At 36.0% G+C, this 15,450-nt stretch overlaps 1 pseudogene across 1 annotated transcript; it reads left to right on the top strand.

Moving 5' to 3' along the window:
* Positions 1-3,412: 3,412 nt before the first annotated feature.
* On the top strand, positions 3,413-14,468 carry LOC147381754 (large ribosomal subunit protein uL16 pseudogene; annotated as a pseudogene). Its single transcript, XR_015174381.1, has 3 exons — positions 3,413-3,427; positions 13,230-13,755; positions 14,178-14,468. The product of XR_015174381.1 is annotated as a large ribosomal subunit protein uL16 pseudogene (transcript).
* Positions 14,469-15,450: the final 982 nt, after the last annotated feature.

A 15,450-nucleotide genomic window follows, 5' to 3' on the forward strand; every position in this document is an offset into this window, starting at 1 on the left:
GAGTAGCTCCTGTATCAACCATTGCCTGGGTGGTCTTCCCACCAACTTCAATATCGACATACATTAGACCCTTCCGTTTCCGGCTATTCTGAGTCTCAGATGTCTGTTTCATTGCATTCAAAAGATGCAAGGCTCCCATGTGAGGAGAATCTTCATGATCTCGCCCACTCGTACTCTCGTGACTAGGGTCACTCTGGGAAGCTAATAGTGCAGTCAGTTTGGCTCGCTGTGGGCACTTGACTGTCTTGTGAGGCCCACCACACAAAACACATCCATGCTTGTGACGACGCTTGACTGGCGAGGTACTTCTGCTCTGTGAAGGCGAGGAGTTCCGTGATGATCCCGGACTGGAACTCTTTCTATGCCTTCCATTATTGCCATTCGAAGACTTCTTTGTGTACTCAGGTTGCTGGTAGTAACCCTTCGATTGAGGATGTACATACTGTTGGCTCCCTCCCGCGGGAGTATAATCAGTCAACCGCTCGGCTGCTGCAATTGCAGACGCGAGATCTTCCACACGTTGCCGTTGGAGTTCTGTCTGAACCCAAGGCTTGAGTCCTTCTTGGAATGAGAACAGCTTGTCTTTCTCTGACATATCACGGATATCAAGCATCAAGGCGGAAAACTGCTTGACGTACTCGTGAACTGTACCTGTATGTTGGAGTTGCCTCAACTTTCTGCGGGCAATGAACTCCACGTTCTCTGGTAAGAACTGGTGCTTCAATTCTTTCTTGAGGTCCTCCCATGTATCGATGGAACATTGGCCACTTTCCATCTCGGTGTACTTTGTCCGCCACCATAGCTTGGCGTCACCTGCAAGATACATAGAAGCAGTTGTTACTTTTACCTCTTCGGAATCCGGACGAGCTGCACGGAAGTACTGCTCCATGTCGAACAGGAAATTCTCGAGCTCTTTCGCATCGCGAACACCATTGAAGGTACGTGGCTCGGGTACTCGCAAGCGCGAGGGAGAAGCTTCACTGTTGGTAGGCCGTTCGTTACCGACGGCGCGAACTAGGAGACCTACTTTTGTAGTGAGCTCTGTAACCTGTTCCTGTAAGACGGCTAGACTGTCTCGGGTATCTTCCTCGAGGGCTGTTACTCTAGCTCTGAATGTCTCGGATCCTTCCTCCAGCGTGCTCTGGCGATCATCTAAATGCGCAATACCATCAACAATACCGGATAGCATATCTATCATTTCCTCCAATACCTCGATGCGTTCCTTGTTTGTACGTGGTGGTGGTATGTTTGGAGCGGGTTGGTCCGCGGTACTAGTAGTTCCTCTTGCCATTGTTCGCGTGAACTGAATGGAATCTCGGGGGAATAGCTAGGGGGAATACCAACCTTGCTCAAACAACTGCTGCTCTGATACCAACTGTCACGGCCCTATTCTTTCGAAGCGGGGTCGTGCGGCGCAAGGGGGTCAAATCCACTTGCAAGCCTGTAAAATGATCGTACACCACACACACGTAGCTAGCAAACAAGTAAACGAGGCAACACGAGATAAAGCCCGAAGGCAACTTTGTTGATATAATATTGATTACACGGTGTAACGCGGTATAAAAGCAAATAGATGCGTTACAAGCAATTGATGATCCTATGACACGCGGGACCTCCACGGAGCTGGGCTTCAAGGGCTTCAACAACGTGGGTGTAGGCCGGGGATTGGGACAGCACTGACACCCTTCCTACCAAGTGTATGCTAAGTCTTTACTAGGTTTCTAGAAGGAAACATCAAAAGTAGAGGCCGGTCATACTCCCTTATTACGAAAATGCCACTAAGCTAACAAGTGTGCCCTGGCACGGGGCTGACACGTACCCTAAGCTAACAGATATGCCCTGGTACGGGGGCTGACATGGCTTCATAACGAGCCTTACATACTGTTACATGAGTGCTCCCGGGTAGCTCCGGGGCGAGCTTACACCTAACTCTAGGTGACAGATGATTTGGCCGTTACACACCGGCACCTACCGAAGGCATTCTGTCGGTCCCACCGACATAATGAGGTTTCTGCCACCGACGAAATCAAATAACGCGAGAAAATTTTGTTCTGTCGGCAGGACCGTCGGTCCCACCGACACCTGCCGATGTGTATTCTGTCGGTCCCACCGACAGCATATTGATTCTGCCACCGACAGCCACCGACAGACACAGTTCTGACTCTTGGCTTGACCTCCTCACACCTTATACACTATTTCTCACCCTTTATTTCATTAAAAACATTTAAGTAAATGTCCTCTTTAATTTTTACTTTCCATTCTTTAATTTTTACTTTCCATTTACTTTAATTTTTACTTTCCATTTACTTTAAGTTCTTTAATGAAATTAAGGTTTTACCCCCCATTTCGGAACAATGGGAATGGTTTTAAGATCCAAATCTCAAAGGATCAAAATCCGAATTTTGGTTTAAAGAACAAAACGTAATTTTCGACGTTTTCGGCAAGTTTTCAAAATGAAATAACTTTCGCGTTTCTTTGAATTAGATTACAAAAACTATATGGTGTCGAATCTCATGATCGAGACTTTCATTTCGAAAAATCCGTTTTCAATTTTGAGAACTTTGAAAAAATTGAGTTTCTGACACTTAGCCAAATGTTCACCAGCTTTCTCTATTTTTAACAGCTTTGGTCCCGAGCATCGCTGGGACCTTGTTTTTGAATAAACTTTGATGAATTTCAATGGAAAGACCAAAAGAATGACTTTGAAAGATTGAAAATGAATGGTTGATTTGAAAGGATGAAAAATGAGAATGTTGAGAGAATGGGAAAAGGGAATGAACGGTAAAATGTCAGAATCACACCCGAGGGGTGATGTCTGCATTTTACATTGTATGTTGTGTGTAGGTTGGTGAAAGGATATCCAGGTTATTAATGAAAGGGTTGCATGTTTATTTCCGATTATGTTAGCGCTTGCGCTGAGTACTGTTATTTATTTTAGGCCGATTGGCCACGGTTGCATGGTAGGAACTGGATATCCGTTCTCAACCCTGTTCTGTTAATTTCTCTTTTGTTTAAATCAAAAATTATATATATGCGTAACTATTTTGTGAGCTGTTAAATGGTTTGTGAATGCCTGAAGGGATAGTGTGTCACATCATCCGGAGGGGTGCACTAACCTGGGATGTACGGTAGGAACCACCAAACTCATACGTGGTATGGGACGCGTATGAGAGTGGAGTCACAACTGGAATCCGGGTTCATTCCTTACTTATCTTTACCAGTGAACGTGTATTGTATAGGTGGTCGTATACGAGTGGAGTGTCATTTGGGAATCACATGCACGCCTGATAGGCATAGACGAAGATGATTAGTCAGTGATCACTAACAATCTAGTAGTAGTCGAACGTTCTGACACATCGAAAAGAGACCCATTGCTTACGGTCACGTCAAACGGCCAGCCTGAGCCGGATAAATGGTCAACCGTGTGGTAAGTGCTGCGACCGACCACAAAATCAGGAACTAAAAACCAGATTTATGTTGTAACATCATGTCCCGACTGGGAGCGATCCAGTCGTGAATCCCAACGCTCAAATTCCATTACTCCACCACTTGTATTATGTATCTGCTGTTATACTTCGAACTATAAACTGAAAAGCATGTTTATTATTTTAATGTTGTCAACTGTATTTGCATAAAATGAAATTTGTATAATGAGTATGGATCATTGATGCTATGTGTTACTCTTAAATTGTTTAGTTGCTCATCCCTGGCTATATGTACCAGTTAAATTGTAGTTTCTATTATAAAACTTGCATGTTTTGAAATAACGCAGTATGATTATTCGATCACGTTAGGTGAGGTTATTAGTAGGAATTGTTTGTGGACCTACTGGGTAACCATTGTTACTCACCCTTTCCTTCCATTTTTTTTTAGTTGCAGAGCCTTCAGTTGGTGCAGCGGGTGCTGAGCTATTAGCCGAGGAACACCTGGTCGGTCAGATCGACGACCAGAGTCCGTTGCCCGGTGAGCAACACGACTACTTCTACTAGGAGTCTGTTAATCCTAGGGGGTGTACATGGTATTTTGGGACCGAGTGCTAGGTCTATATTAGAGTGAGGATAGACTTTGTAATCCTGTATAACTTTATACCTTTTTGCGCAACTCTGATCTTGCTTATTTTGTTGTTCATAAAATCTATTGTCTTTCGTTCATTAGTCATTGTGGATTCGTTGCTTTATACAGGATTGTTTGGTATTGTTTATCAGGTTTGAGTTCCGTGAAACGCTAACATAAACAGAGGAGACCATGCCGAAATTTCGAGGCGCCACCTAATGCCTCGAGGCAGTATTGGGATTTGTGTTGGCGTTTGGCGGGGCGCTACACGGTCAATAGTGTCTTATTCAAAGAATGATATTTGAACCTAGCAAGGTTTAAAAGACCCGAATCTTGAATTTTTTGCTGAAAAGTCGGTATCTCAATCTCGAAGTCCCAATCATCCAACTTCTTCGAATGATTAAAGATAGTGAGGGCATCGCTTGCCTACAAATGATTACATGATGAACATAAGAAAAACAAATTGCCTAACAACTAGTTATATCAAATAATTGAAAAGTTAATGAAGAACTTACTTGTGATTGCCAAATAAAGAACGTTTTGTGCGTCCTAAAAGTTCGTAGTACTGAAGTATCCACAGGACCTCCAGGAATTGATTCTTCACGATATTCTTCTATACTTAGTCCAGGTACATCGGGCTTTGAATATCTTCTTCCTCGGGTTTTAACCATTTTGAGGACAAAAAGAGCATAAATAAAATCAATTTTGTTTAATGCAGAAAATCTTCCAATGTTCACTAGGAATGTTGCTCAAGAAGTAAAGTAAGTTTCTCAAGCCCTTACATTAAAGCACTATATAATGCATAACAGAAGTTATATTAAACTCAATAGAACTAAATAGAAGTGCACTAAATAGAAATACTAAAGTACATATGTAGTAGTCTCCCATCTCTTACCAACACTGATAAAGATAACTAAAAAATCTATAACATGGTCACTAGTCACTAATATTGTACATTAGAGTTTGATCATCAATTTAAACATAGCATATAAGTGTAACTATCAACTATAGAAGCAATGTCACTGATCTCTTACATTTGAGCTTGATTATCGATTGGAATATAACATAGAAGTATAATTGTCAACTATAGCAACACTGTAACTAATCTATTACATTACAACTTGATCAACATTTTGAACATAACTTAGAACACCATTGTAGTTAATAAATCACAAAACACTCATTATATTAACCATAATAATCACAAAACACTATCATAGTCACCAACAAAAACAAATTGAAACATAAAAAAGAGAAAAGATAAAGAAAGAAAGGTAATAGAGGAGAGATTGACATATTTTGAAATAATTTTTTAAACAATTTCTGCTCCAAACAAGTAGAGAACATGTTTTTAAACAATTTCGTAGATGTAATACCCCATCACACGTAGTTTTATTTAGAAATTTGTGTTAATTCCCTTTCGATTCTGAAAATTTTAAGTCTAAAATATCCATCCAAGTCTAAATCGAACGGTTGGTTAAAATTGAAGAAATAGAAATCAAAATTATAGCGAAAATAGAATCAGAGACCTTAACAAAAACCTAATTGAAGAGTAAAAAAATCAGAGATAGGGAGAGAGGGAAGAGACTAATCTCGGTATTGTTCGTCGATGGAATCGCTTGCTGAAAGAGAACTATTTGCAGCTGCAATCGCTAGAGAGAGACCTTAAAATCGAAGATGACGCTGGGGAGAAGATGATTGTGGGGAATTTTTTTCGCTGCAATCGTTAAAGAAAGAGGGAAACAGGGATGAAGAAGATGAAGTTAGGGTTTGTAAAAAGCAACAGACCTTAAAATCGAAGAAGACATTGGGGAGAAGATGAATGTAGGGGAACGCTGCAATCGTTAGATTGTGGGAAAGAAGGAAAGACAAAACGTGTCAGGACCGTCAGTCGTCTCCTCTCTCATATTTGGAAATAAAATTTAAAATTGGCGGCAATTGGGTGCTGACCATTATGAGAGTGATGGTTGAGGTAGTTTTCTTAAAAATTACTTTTATAAATATTTCTTAATCCAAACACATAAGAAAGTGCTAATGAAAAAGAACGAATAAATTTCTTAATGTTAAATTGAAAATCATTTTCCTTGTGGTCAGGGGGTGCCATGCCCCTTTGAAGGTAGATTTACCAAAACATGCACAACATTTCGAATATTTACTAAAATGGTACACTGTAGCAATTAATTTCGAAAACGGTAAATGTACCATTTTTAGAATTAATTTTTTTTACCAAAATGGTAAAAATAGTAAAATGTCTTTTTTTAAACTGAAAATGCCCTTTTTTAATTTTTGACTGAAATTAAGAAAATAAAATTGATTTCGATAAAAAAAAAATATTATAAATACATATGATTGTTGGATTACCAAAAGAGAGTTAATCATTTTAGTTGGATTTTCATTTTTTTAAGGTTAAAATTTTAAATATATATGTAAAACAAAAAAGGGTATTTTCGATAAAAAAAAAAAAATATTTTACTGTTTTTACCATTTTGGTAAAAAAAATTAATTTCAAAAACGATAAATTTACCGTTTTCAAAATTAATTGCTACAGTGTACCATTTTGGTAATTAATTTCGAAAATCCTACTGTTTTGGTAAATTATTCAATTTGAAAATCCAACAAATGGAGGACTTTTGTTGGTCATGAAAAATCGATGGTCATGAAAAAATCTGCAATAAAATTGTAGAAATTTCTTATTTTCCCTAGAAACTGAAATCTTTATAATTTTCTAGGCGTAATCAAACATACCCTTACTTAAGGGTAAAATTGGGATCGTACAGGAAAATTTGACGAAAAAACTACTCTCCAAAAAATCAAATTTGAAAAGTACCAATTTTGGTACTTCTCATAAAAGTACTATTTTGACTCTAGTGGGAAATTGCTCTGTCAAAGTATTGAATCTCCAAACGATAGAGTAATCCTTTATTCTCTATGCCAGAGACAAAAGTACTTAGAGAAGTCAATCCAAATAGGCCCTTTGACTATCCGCAAGATAGGTTTTGATAAATAGGCATAGTGACTTCTTCACAAAGACCAATTCACCAATGCTCTTGCGCGGAATAACAATTCGAAGGAGTTGCTCATATAAACAACTTCTAACTCCCTGTAAGAGTCAGAAGTAGCCATTGAGTCTTATCCAAATGCCCACTAAATTTCTATTAAAAAATAAGTCAATTTCCTTTATTTTCTTACACGTTTATACTTTCTTTTTAGGATAATGAGGGTGGTGATTCCATGTTACTCGCATCACGATACTTTTTCCTTCGATGAGTTGTGATTGGTCAATTTAATTTAATTTTGATTTTGAATTAAATTTTGATTGGATTTTACCGACATAAAATTTGATGTTCTTCTGTACTTTTAATTTGATTTTGCATTTGATTTTAAATTTAAATTGTCCACTTAAGATTTAATTTCAATTTGGTTTGGTCGATAAAATTAGATTTTGTGTTTTGAATTTGTTGAATCAACAATAAAGATAATTCGATGAAATTTGAATTTTAATTTATTGGTAGATTGATTTTTCGCTTTTAATTTGATTTTGAATTTTAATTGGTTGAGTAATTTTCAATTTGAATTTTTTATTGATTGATTTGGACTTTTTAATGGATTTTGATATTTAATTTGATTTAATTTTTAATGGGGCCCTTTTTTAATTTTTAATTTTTATTAGATTAGACTTTCAATTTGATTTCAATTTTGTTTATCATGTTTTCGTAAGGATCAAGGTTTCTTGAGAAGTCGTTGTAATTGCACTCTCTTTCGAGTATCGTCTTCTTTTTGTTGAGTGCTTAGTAATTGGTATACTATTTCAAACAGGCACGAATGCTTCTGAAGTCACTTGTGATAATTGGAGTCACGGTCTTGTAGACACCACTTTTTTTGCATCTATCTAATTATACAATACGTCGGGCGGGTGCCGTGAATTCCTATTGAGAATCGCAAAGAACTCCAAGGCTTGTGAGTATTGCCCCTGATGATTTCCATTTCTAGTCCTTTCATCTCCCTTACTCGCTACGATTCGACATAGTAATTTACGCATACCTAATGCCCCTCATGAATTTTGGATCTCCGAAAATTCTCGATAGTACCACCTTCGCATTCAGAATGTGATTTCATACTAATGAGATCCAAATCGATGAAAATAATAAAATTTATGAAAAATCATAAAATTCACCAAAGGAAAATGATTTTCCTTCTAGCATGGACTTTTTAATCGTTCTTTTTCATTAGGTTATCCGATTGCAGACTCTTCACAAACGACGACGAGTGAGAACCCTAATATTAGTTTATTTTTCGATCTACCGTATTTTACAAGTTTTGATTGCAAACTCGTTGTTTTGAGGTGGTTTTGAGTTGTAAGAAATCGATTCGATGTGGGTTGATTTAGTTTTTTGAAATTGAAATGTTTAAGACTATTTTCAAAATTAACTATGTAAAAGAAGCCGATTTTATTGGAAGGGGAGTGACAATTCAAAAAACATTCAATTATTTGTACTATTTTAGTGGTGAAAAAGCCTAATTTTCAAGTTATGTTAATGATGCCAAAGTTTACACTATTGGACTAATATTTGTTCTTGTTATATATAAAAGAACTACTATTGGCAATCCAACTTTTACTTGTTACACTCCAAGTAAAAATAAAGAAAATAAGTGAATGGGATGTAATAAAAAAGGGTTGGGGTGACTAGGGGTGCCATTGGATTGGGTAAATCCGAGAACCGAACCACTCCGAAGCCTTTTGGATTGGATTGGTTTGGATTGAGCATGGTTTGGTTTGGGTGCGGATTGTATATAAAAAAATCCGATTGATTTGGTTCGGTTCTGGATTAGGGTATTATAGAACCAAACCAATCCGAAAACTGAACTAATCCGAAGTATCTATAACAATATATATATATATATATATATATATATATATATATATGTTATTTATTTAAAAATCAACCCTTTGTTAATTTCGTTCTTCTATTATCTATTTCTCTCTTCTTCAACTTCATCTCCTCTATATTTTTTTAAACAAAAACTCAAAAAAATATACACAAATCTGTCTCTCAACTCTCAAATGGATCAACCCATTTAAAGAAAAAAAATTTCAAAAAGTTTGATTCCTTATTTTTTTTATGAGAACTTTTATGCTGTGTTTGTTAGATGAAATATACTAGACGAACCTAGACTTAAAATCGTTAATCTACCATTTATGGATTACTTTCCTCACTAATCCATCTAAAATAGCAATTTTAAAATTGTTATTTTTTTTCTAGTCTCATTGAACTTCCTCTAATATTCAATTTAAACAGATTTCAGTCAAAATTTAATCATAAAATCATTTTCATCTTTAAAATAGGCATTATTTATGATTTGATTCAAAGAGTTCCTCTTTTAAAAGAAAAAATACTAGTTTTTCTATTTTAAAAGTATGAGAATCGAGAACCGATCCGAACCAAGATTGGTTCAGTTCCAAATTTTTAAAACCGATTATGTTTGGTTTTGTTCCAATTTTACAAAAATCCGAACCATGTGCACCCTTAGGGGTGACAATAATTCTTGGTCGTCTCCTATTCATATATGATAGGGGTGTCAATGGATAGTCGAAATCCAATTTAATAATATCCGCTCCTATATAATACGTATATTATGTATTCAGGTTACACAACAAAACTTTTATATATACATATATGACGTTGGATATATATGTCATACAACAAAACTTAATCATTTAAACTTCATCTTCTCCAATCAAAAACACAGAATCAGCCATAATCACGTCTTCATCAAAGTGGTTTCGAGTTTTGACTGTGCCTTATCTGATCGGTGAGCATCAGGTACATATTCTCTCTCTCTTCCTCTTCCTCTCTCTCTCTCTCTCTCTTTTGCAGTAAAACCTTATTTATTTTTTTCGACTGTGTGAGCTCCATAACCACTGTCTTCTCCGGTTGACGAGCATCCAAGATATGTCATCTCTCTCTCTCCCACACACACACACAGAGTAAAATCCTATGTTATTCAATTTGTGAAAAGTAAAATGGGTGGAAGATTACCATTTTTGGAGTTGAAAAATTAAAGAAATTTGATTCATTTTTTTTAATACTTCGACTGATTAAGTATAATGTTGTTTTGGTAGGGTTTTTTATCGGATCGGATATTATTTGATATTCGATATAATTTTCAATTTTGAATTCGAATTTGGTTAGTGATATATGATCGGGTTCGAATTCAAATTCGAATTTTGTTATTTTATTTTTCGGATTCATATTCGAATTCGGATATAGCAATATCCGATCGGATATCTATCCGTTGATTGATCGAATATAATGATGGAAATATTTCTCGCTCACCCTCTTTTTTATCATTTTTGTTCCCTCACCTAATGAAACATAAACAGAGCGAAACTCATTCGACCAAACCCTCGATAGAGCCTTCTTTCGTGAACTCTCTCCCTCCAAAGATTACGGTGGTTAGTTCTCTCTCAATGGAAACCCTCAACGGTGGCCAGTTCTCACACCAAGTTGAAACCCTCGATAGAACAATAGATAGAGATAGTCGTCTCTCATTTACGCCTTCGACAGAACCCTTATTGTTCTCTCTTCTGTAAATTTTTTTAAGTAAGAGTTCTTTTTCTTCTCTAACCATTCTTGAACACTTATAAGATTTTGTGCTTTTTAGTTATTGGTTTGGGGTTTAGCTTGGAATCAGATTCATTGTTTTGGGGCTAATGGTAATACAAACGTGTGTAGAATAGTTATAAGGCTTTGTGTTTTTAAGTTTTTGATTTGGGGTTTAGCTTGGAATCAGATTCATTGTTTTGGGACTAATGGTAAAACAAATGTGTTTAGAAACTAGATTATTCTCATCTGACATTGCATCGTGACTCTGTTGTTTTTATATAATCAATGTTAGTGGAGAAGATTAAAAGAATGATTTTTCTTAGACTTAGATACTCAATCACTCATTGGGTGGTAGCAACAATGACTTTGTTAGAAACTTAGATTTCTACTTTTTTTCTCTGTGGGTTTGTGAGAATTTTGGAATTTGGGTTGTGTTGAGATTTGTGTTTTTTTGTAATTTTTTGAAGATTACTTTTGGGTTTTTAGTAGAGGAGAAGAAAAGTTGAAGAATACCCATTTCTTAACTTGCTATCAATTAATTGTACCTTAGCTATTAACTTCTTTTCTTACAAACTGTGTAGTTGCTCTAATTTTAGTCATTTGTTCATGTTTTAACCATTGAAAATGAGATTTAGTCATTTGACAAATTCTGAGTTCTCATGTGACATTAGAGGCACTCCATACAAATCAAATAAAGATAATTTGTTTGACTCATAGACATAGGTATTATTACTATACAAAGTGGATTTTAGATTTAACATTCTACCTTATTTTAGTATCACTATTTGCTATTGTTCATTTGGTTCTTTTATTTTTATTTTTATCTCCAATGATATTTTTTCACCCTTTTTATCTCATGGCTATTATTACTACACAAAGTGGACATTAGATTTAACAATCTATGTATGCCTAGTCTACCACATAATACGGAACTCCTATGTATCTATTTGTTATTATTTTTTCTTTTACCTTTGATAATATTTTCTCTCTCCCATTTTAAGGAGGTCTTTTGCATAACAAAACTGAAACTGCTAAAGGAGAACAGTTCGGTAAACTAAAATGACCGAGATTGTTTGGGGGGTAGTGTTTCAATCATCTTTGGAAAAAAAATGTTTGGTTTATAGTTTAGTTGGTTTGGCACTTTGCAAGAAACTTTGATGCCGTGGGTTCAAGTCTAGCTTACCTATCAAAGAAAAAAAAATGTTTGGTTTTCTTTTGCTGCTGCTTGTATAGGCATAACCTGAAAATTTTGTTCACTAAAAGACCTCTTGAGGAAATGAGCTAAACTAGTAAAATTAGATTCCACACGGGGAGGGGGGCATAGATAGCTACTGATGTTATCTATGACAGACTGACAAGAGGAAAACCACCTCCTTAATCAAGTTGTTAGTTTGAAGCTTGTTGTAGAAAGTTGTGTCCTACTAATTATAGCAAAAATTATTTACATACTAACTATAGCAATTGACATAAATTTTCATACTAATGTGTTATCTTTCATCTTCAAACGTCCTTACCTAAGACGTTATAGTCATAGGGATGACCATGACAGGAAATAAGTTAGGCCATTGTCTCATCTAGTTTCATACCATGTTACCTAGTCATCTTATCTTTTCAACCGACTAAGGCATAATGCAACATCAATGTCGTAACCCACATCATGACACATACGGCAATGAGTAAAACATTTTGTACACATGCAACATTTCGTATACCATATTTGGCGTATCTGTTGTTTGGTTTTTTGTAAAACTGTGTTTTTGTTTGAGATTTGCTCATATTTTTGCAAAACTAGGATGAAACACTATAGTTCAGAGTGTTTATGTTATTTCGATTACCAGATTTGGGAATATTTGTTGTTTGATTTGTTCTTCCGGAATGAATGTTGGAATTTGAGACTTTTCTGTATCTCATAATGGAATTATTCAAAATTCATTTTACTTGGGGAGCTTGATTTGCATGTCTTGGGGAGAGATGAAACTTGGATGAGAACCTATCTATGTTTATTAAATGCAATTGTAGTTTCAAGCATATCTTAAGTGTATGATACTTGGCTTGATCCTAGGGCTGGCCTGGAGTTGGGTCTGTATGGGCTTTTTGGCCTTACCCCAGGAAGATCGGCCCCAAAAAAACCCATTAATCCTCGACCTGAACCATGCCAGAGCTTGGTCATAATTTTAAAACTCCATTAGGGTTTCTCTTTTTCTTCTCTGTTTCAACAATTTTTCTTATCTTTATTGTTTTAATCTTTAATAAGTAGATAGAGTATTATTGGCTATGATTAGAAAGATAAAGGGCTCGAGCGGGGTTTCTTGGACCTTTAATTTTTAGGATAAGGTGCCTTCTCTTTGGATTATTTCACAATGAAGGCTAGGCATCTTCTTTTTACTTGATTTTCTTCCTGTGTTGATGGATTTCTTGTCATGAAAAAATTTACAAAATTTACACTTATATGAGCTGGACCTATATCATTGATTCCTCTTTTTTCTCTTCTATTTTGAAATTTTTTTTTTTGCATTTGTTGGGTCATAGATAGAGGAGAGCTCAAAAGTGTTATCCTAATATTGGTTTCAGTATTCAATAATAAGTCTCGATAATAACTTGATAGAACGTTTCATATTCATATTTGTAGGACCGGCAAGGTGTTATAGGCAGATTAAGAACCAGCCATATCCAAAATCACGCTATTGTCGTGGTGTCCTTGACCCAAAGATCAGGATCTATGATGTGGGTATGAAGAAGAAGGGAGTTGACGAGTTCCCATTCTGTGTCCACTTAGTGAGTTGGCTAGGAAGGATTGCCTGTAACAAGTACATGACCAAGTTCGCTAGGAAGGATGCATTTCATTTGAGAGTGAGGGTACATCCTTTCCATGTTCTGTGGATCAACAATATGCTTTCATGTGCCGGAGCTGATTGGCTCCAAATTGGGATGAGGGGGGCGTTTGGGAAACCTCTTGGAACTTGTGTAAGAGTAAGCATTGGTCAGGTCCTTCTATTCGAACGCTGCAAGGATAGCAACATCAACAATGCACGGTTACACATTATCATGCCAAGTTCAAGTTTTCTGGTCGCCAAAAGATCATTGCCAGCAGGAAGTGGTATGTACATATAGTCCTCCTATTATGTTTATATTTGGGTTTAGGGTTTTGGGTATAGTTTATATTATGTTTCATATCTGCAGTCTATTATATCAACCCTTGGAATTTTCCTATTCCAATAATATATGATACCCTAAGATGTTGTCCTTGAAATCAAGAAGTATGGAAAGCAAAACCTGGAATGTGGTTTTCCATTTTCCAACTCCAGCCTTTCCCAGTTGATAACCCATGTCAGTAATTACTCAGTTTTGGGTTTAAATTAGTCTTGGTTTGTTTGATTGCCATGGAGTGTAGGGAAGTGAAGCTTGATTTGTTTGAACTTGAAATATCATATCTATAATCATAAAAATTCATAGAAATCTGTGGAAGCTGAGAGTCTAAGATTTACTATATCTGATCGTTGTTATTATGCTCATTTTCAGGGGATTTACGAAGTTCAATCGTACTTATTATTTGAGGTGGAAGTCAGAGAACCGGATTGTGCCAGATGGTGTCAATGCCAAGGTTTGTTTTCTGTTTACTAGTTGGATATCTTGTTAATCTCTCATCACTTTTATGAGCCATTGATGACCTGTTAAGTTCCTTTGGTTAGCCCCCATAATGGTATTACATGATATTTTACTAGGTGGTTTTAATTGCCAGACCCATTACAACACTTCTGTTGGAATGGTAATGGAATAGCAATATATAATGGTTGCTTCATCACAAATTACAATAGAAAAGCATTATATGTTGGATTACTATTATTTATTAGAAAAGCATTATAATTTATAAATAAAATTAAATATTGGACGATGAGGAAGGAAAAGAAAAAAGGGGGGTTTAGGGAAATTGGTTTGGGATTGGGTTAACTACTACTCTTCAAGCTTTGATGTCCCCATCATAGCTACTTTGTGTTCTTTTCACAAGTTGCTTACTCATTTTATAGATATATGAGGACCTTGTGTGAACCCCATGGTAGTGTCATGAGACATGAGTTGGTCAACCAAAAATAACATATAATATAGTTTTAGGGAATTGAAAGTTGAGATCATGTTAGATATAATGATTTTATTTTCTATAAATAGAAAAGATTGTGATTTAGTATGGAACTGTGGGTACTTTATTTTTGCATCCACACTGGCCAAAGGAGAGAATGAGGATGTTTTCTTGTCATTCCGTGTTTTCTTGTAATATTTGGGGTGACGTGTGGTTGGGGATCTTGTTAGGCAACCCAATGGTTGGTAGCCAACAACTTTCACATTAACCTGTTTTGGTTCAGATGGTTTTGTAGAAGTAGTTTGGAGTTGATATTAAATTTTATAGAATTTATAAATTTCATTCCATCTTATTCACCTTGCAGCTTCTAGATGAGAATAGTTGGTACAACTTTGATGACAGCCATATTTCATCCATTAACGAGGAACACATCAAGTCTATTGATGATTATGTGTCATTCTACTTATGTGTTTACTAAGTTGTTAAGGAAAGTGTTTTTATAATATTACGTAAGCATGATTGATATTTATTATACTACTTGTATTAATTTTTAAATGCTTAATTGCAGTACGTACCACATGTTTTACACTCAAAATGACATATATTAGACCAATTTTACGGCGAAATTGCTCAGTGGCGATAGTGTGGATTTATGCCCATCTTCTCACCATCGGTGGGGCCTATAAGAATGCACCTGTAAAGACTCAACAGAGTTGT

Source organism: Akebia trifoliata, unplaced genomic scaffold, assembly GCF_017979445.1.
Source record: "Akebia trifoliata isolate Shusen 1 unplaced genomic scaffold, ASM1797944v1 Contig00277, whole genome shotgun sequence".
Classification (NCBI taxonomy): domain Eukaryota; kingdom Viridiplantae; phylum Streptophyta; class Magnoliopsida; order Ranunculales; family Lardizabalaceae; genus Akebia; species Akebia trifoliata.